Genomic DNA, 5,550 nt, shown 5'->3' on the forward strand with positions numbered 1-5,550 from the left:
CTAACTCTGTACCCGATTCCCCCTCCATGATCTCTCAAGCATTGCCACACAGCGTCCCTTACAGCGTCAATCCAGCACGGCTCCTTGCTGTGTAACACCAACGATGCCTCCAGATCTACACACAACTTCAAAGCCAAACATGAGCTCAGTGTCACATCCCAGTGACAGCTCCAACTTCCCATGCCTGCTATTTATCTACAGCATCAGCACAGCATTACGGCCCTATGGCGGCCCTATCAGCCTTATGGGTCACTTCAGGAACATCAGCCCTCTGGGTCAGTGCAGCAAAGTCCCCCCCTCTGGGTTACTCCTTGCTGGCCTTCCAACACTAAGTCAACATCACTCCACCATCTCATTCTCCCTCATTGCCCCACAGCATCACTCACATCACCCTGCACATTGTCTCTGCCCCACATTCTCACCCCACACCATCAGTGCAGTCTTAGAGCAAGGCCTTACCTGCTGTAGTGCAGTAATAGAACAGGCAATGCAGCAGCGCTGGTGGAGAAGCATAGTCCTGGAGCACAGCACGGCAGGTAACGGTCACACACAGCAGCTACGAAGGCAGAACAGAGAAGAGGAGCTCCTCAATGTGGGCAGAGCTTCCGGCAGAAGGAGCTGCAGCAAAAACCTCTTCCCTTCCACTGGCAACCCTTATATGAGGATTGGGAGGGGGCGGAGCCAGGGTCTGCCCTGCAGCCAATCAGGTGCATTGCCTGCAGCTGTGCTCTGCTGCAGTGTCTGCTCCCAGTCATGGCTTCCTGCATGACTCAGCATTTCTATTGCAGCACCCCAACGTCCCCCCCGGCATCGCCCCCCGCATCACCCCCTGCATCACCCGCATGTCACCCCCCTGACGGAATCCATGTTGTCATTTCTCATCTACTGATGCACCCCCCTTTCTTTACAGGTAGATGTGATTGTTGGCTGGCTATGACTTTGTTTTTGTCTTTAGTATTGATTGCAGCTGTTATGTAACAGCCTGATTGTTTACCTGCTGGGGGGCGTGGGCAGCCAGTGAGCACAGGTGGGAGCAGTTCAGGGCTGGAAGCTGATTGGGCCCAGCCTGGCTCCACCCCCTCCTTGAGCCACATTTAAGGGCTGTGCAGAGCAGGGGGCAGCATCAGCTCCTTGCGGTGCCTCCAAGAGAGCATTCCTGTGAGTGGTTGCTCTTTCTTGCTGGATACTGTATGGGCTGTGTCTCTGCTTGGAGATCCTTTCCTTTGGGCTGCACAGTGAGTGTTGGGCTTTGCAGTGCGGTAAGAAATTCCTTCTTTATTACTGGGTTTTAGATTTCCCCTTTTGGGGGGCTCTTGGCTGCGTTTAAGGATGGGTAGAAGGAGCAGCATTTGTGCTTGAGTCCGCTTCCTTTGGAGAGCGGGGTGGGAATTTGTGTATTCCCAGCCCTATTGCTGCAGGTAAGAAGCATTGTTCACAGTGTGGTACCTGCAGATGTGGGCAGTGCCTTCATTGTTGTGTCCAACAGGTGCCAGCAGAGCCCCGAGAGATGCGCGGCTCCCGATGAGAACAGCGAGGAACAGAAACCTGCATTGCTTAGAACCCTGCAGAACCAGCTTTGCTGACCGGTAACTCTCAGCCCAGCAGGTAAGAGCAGCACACACTGACTGTGTTTTATCTGTTCCATATTGTGACTTAAGGTAGAGTTCCAGAGCTTATTTTTGCACTTTTGGGTGTCTTATGGGCTGTGTGCTTTTCTCCTTTTGCCTTTTTTCTTGCCTTTACTCTTTGCTGTTGTTTTGGGTTTTGATGCGGTGTTTTCTTTGCTCTCACTTTTGCTGTTCTGTTCAGCACTCTATGGGCTTTGGTGTTCATTTTGGTGCTCACTGCAGCATTCCCTTCAGCCTTTCATTCCGTATTGGAGTTCCAAGTAATTTCCTCTGCTGCTTTGCCCTCCATCTTGATGATCTTTGCACTGTTCTCTCGGGCCATGCCTTGCATTTCAATGTTCCCTTCAGTGGCCTTTTGGGCCTTGCCCCCCACGTTAATGTTCCTTGCAGTGCCCTTTTGGGCCTCGCCATCCATCTTGATGTTCCCTGCGCTGTTCTCTTGGATCTCGCCTTCCATGTCAGCGTTCATTGCAGCATTGTCTTGGGCCTTGCCCTCCATCTTGATGTTCCCTGCAGCGTTCTTTTGGACTTTGCCATCCATCTTGATGTTCCTTGCAGCATTTTCTTGGGCGTTGCCATGTATCTTGATGTTCCCTGCAGCGTTCTTTTGGACTTTGCCATCCATCTTGATGTTCCCTGCAGTGCCCTTTTGGGCCTCGCCCTTTGTTTTGCAGTTTTCTGCAGCGTTCATTAGGGCTTTGCCCTCTGTTTTAGCGTTCCCTTTGTTCTTGTCTTGGCCTCCTACGCTGCCTTTCCTTTGGACTTTGTTTTTTCTATGACCTACCACGGTCTCTTTGCCCTTGCTTTTGCTTTGGCTTTCCCTTGCCTTTTCTCTTGTTTTTGCCTTACTGTTGGCTGCTTGCTCTGTTTTGCTTTTTTGGGATTTTTTTTTGTCTGCTTTCTGCTTGAATTTGCCTTTGTCTCTCTGGGATTTCCTGGCTTACGGCGTTCATGTTAATTTTTATCCGTTTCCCTATTTTAATGGGGTCTCTAGTGGTAATTATAGTAACCTGTAGCGTTTCTGTAAATATAATTGTTAACACAATATTAAAGATGTCTCTTAAGCTAAACGTAGCCATAAAAATTGATGCCTTGTGTTGTATGTGAATGTTACTTTCATTGTAATCATAGTGTGGAATAAAATTGTTAAACTTAGTGCAAATTTAAACATATAAATAGCATTAATTGTATCCCTAATGGCGTTAATTGTATCCCTAATGGCGTTAATTGTATCCCTAATGGCGTTAATTGTATCCCTAATGGCGTTAATTGTATCCCTAATGGCGTTAATTGTATCCCTAATGGCGTTAATTGTATCCCTAATGGCGTTAATTGTTTCCCTAATTAGAGCCCTGAGAGATGTGCAGCTCCTGATGAGAACAGCGAGGAATAGAAATCTGCATTGTCCGGAACACCGCAGAACCAGCTTTGCTGAGTGGTAACTATCAGCGCAGCAGGTAAGGGCAGCACACACTGCCTGTTTTTTATCTGTTCCATATTGCGACTTAAGGTAGAGTTTCAGAGCTTATTTCTGCACTTCGGGGTGTTTTATGGTCTGTCTGTTTTTGTAGTGCTGTGTTGTCTTTGTGTTTGATCTGTGCTGTTTCCCAGCTGTTTCTTGCAGTGTTGTCCTTGCCCTCCATTTTGCCATTGCCCACATCATTCTCTTGTGCCTTGCCTTCCATTTTGGCATTGTTTGCATCATTTTCTTGTGCTTTGCCCTTCATTTTGGCATCGCCTGCATCGTTTTCTCGTGCTCTATTTCGGCGTTCGCGGCATCATTCTCTCGGGCTTTGCCCTGCATTTTGGCGTTTCCGCATCGTGCTCTTTGCCTTGCCCTCCATTTTAGCGTTCTCTTCATCATTCTTTTGGGTCTCGCCCTCCATTTTGGCGTTCCTTGCATCATTCTGTAGGGCCTTGCCATGCCTTTTGGCATTCATTAAGTCGTTCTCTTGGGCTTTGCCCTCCTTTTCAGCGTTCACTGCATCATTTTGTAGGGCATTGTTCTGCATTTTGGCGTTTTTTGCATCGTTCTCTTGGGTGCAGGCCTCCATTTTGGAGTTGCCTGCATCATTTTGTAGGGCCTTGTCCTTCATTTTGGCATTTGCTGCCTTGTTCTCTCTTCCTTTTAGCTCCTTTTTGGAGTTTCATGCAGCCTTTTTTGGGCTTTGCCCCCTATGTTACCCTTCCTTGCTTTGTTCAGTTTGGTCTCTGTTTCGGTGTTGCCTGCAGCCTTGTCTTAGGTCTGATCTGTGCGTCAGCTTCCCCTTGGGTTTTGTGCACGCCTTTTTCTCATGTTTGCCTTTGGTGTTGTCTTCTCTTGGGCTTTTGCCTTTTCTTTTGTCTTTGCTTTTTGTTTTGCTAATTGTGAATATAAGGGTAATAAATGTGACCTTTATACATTCACCCCAACCCTAATTTGTTAGCCTGATACGTGGTGTTAATTTTCATTGTCACTGTACAGATATTGGTTTTAAATGTAGAGGTTAATTCTGAATCTACTTTGCAATGTGGCTCTAAATCTTAATGTATTGCTAATAGTTTGTTTCATTGGCTTCAGCCCACGATCTAACTTTGCCATTTTCTTCCTTAGGGCCCTTCTGTTCCCTGGCTGTCGGGTGCTTCCTCGTGACGCAGCACTCCATGCTGCTATGTTGGCGTTTAATAAAGTTTTTGGAGGCCAGATGAGCCATTACGATACTACATCAGCTGCACACAGTAGGATTTACAGTCCTATTTTAGCTTTACACTGACTTAACCTAATTAGTTTTAGCTTAGGAATCAATTCACTTCACCCATATTGGCTTTAGCTTTGCATTCAATTCACTGTACTACAATTGGCTTTAGCTTTGCATTCAATCACTTTAATTTAATCTAATTAGTTTTATGTTAGGAATCAATTCACTTTACCCACATTAGGTTTTGCTTTGTAGTCACGTAACTACAAGTAAATTGGTTTTTTGCTTTGCAATCTGTTAATCTTATAGTAATTGCTTGTAGTTTTACATTTATTTAACTTTAACCAAATTGGCTTTAGCTTTGCAATCATTCAGTGTTTAATAAAATTGCTTTTAGCTTTGCAATCATTTAATCTAAAATTAATTGGTTTTAGCTTTGCAATTATTTAACCTTAATCAAATTGGCTTTAGCTTTGTAATCATTTAACCTTAATCAAATTGGCTTTAGCTTTGCTATCATTTAACCTTAAACTAACTGGCTTTAAATGACTCCAAAGCTAATCTTAAACTAATTGGCTTTAGCTTTGCTGTCATTCAATCTTAAACTAATTGGCTTTAATTTTGATATCAAATTAATTCAACCAAATTGGCTTTTTCCAAATTATATCAGCCAAATTGGCTTTAAATTGGGTCTTGCTTCCGGGGCTGGGCGAGCCCATTTGTTTTTATGTTAGGGCGGACCCAGCCCCGGAACCAACGCCCACGGCCTGGAGAAGCCCAGTTGCTTCCCGGCCACTTTGAGACTCGTGCCCATTTGCGGCCACTCTGAGAGTTGCGCTGGTTTTAGCGCTGTGCAGTGATTTTGACTCAGCCACATTGGCTTTAGCTTTGCAATCAATTAACCTCAATCCAATTGGCTTTAGCTTTGCAATCAAATTAATTCAACCAAATTGGCTTTAATTTTGTAATCAAATTAATTCAACCAAATTGGCTTTTTCCAAATTATATCAGCCAAATTGGCTTTAAATTGGTCTTGCTTCCGGGGCTGGGCGAGCCCATTTGTTTGTATGTTAGGGCGGACCCAGCCCCGGAACCAACGCCCACGGCCTGGAGGAGCCCAGTTGCTTCCCGGCCACTCTGAGACTCGTGTCCATTTGCGGCCACTCTGAGAGTTGCGCTGGTTTTAGCGCTGTGCAGTGATTTTGACTCAGACACATTGGCTTTAGCTTTGCAATCAATTAACC

General features: G+C 45.7%; 1 long non-coding RNA gene across 1 annotated transcript; it reads left to right on the plus strand.

Annotated features, from left to right (window-relative positions):
- The first annotated feature begins 1,140 nt into the window (after positions 1 to 1,140).
- On the plus strand, positions 1,141 to 4,664 carry LOC140250768 (uncharacterized). The gene is made up of 4 exons (XR_011903265.1): positions 1,141 to 1,235; positions 1,487 to 1,605; positions 2,977 to 3,085; positions 4,222 to 4,664. It is a non-coding gene; the product is annotated as an uncharacterized lncRNA (long non-coding RNA).
- Positions 4,665 to 5,550: the final 886 nt, after the last annotated feature.

This window comes from Excalfactoria chinensis, chromosome 3 (assembly GCF_039878825.1).
Source record: "Excalfactoria chinensis isolate bCotChi1 chromosome 3, bCotChi1.hap2, whole genome shotgun sequence".
Classification (NCBI taxonomy): domain Eukaryota; kingdom Metazoa; phylum Chordata; class Aves; order Galliformes; family Phasianidae; genus Excalfactoria; species Excalfactoria chinensis.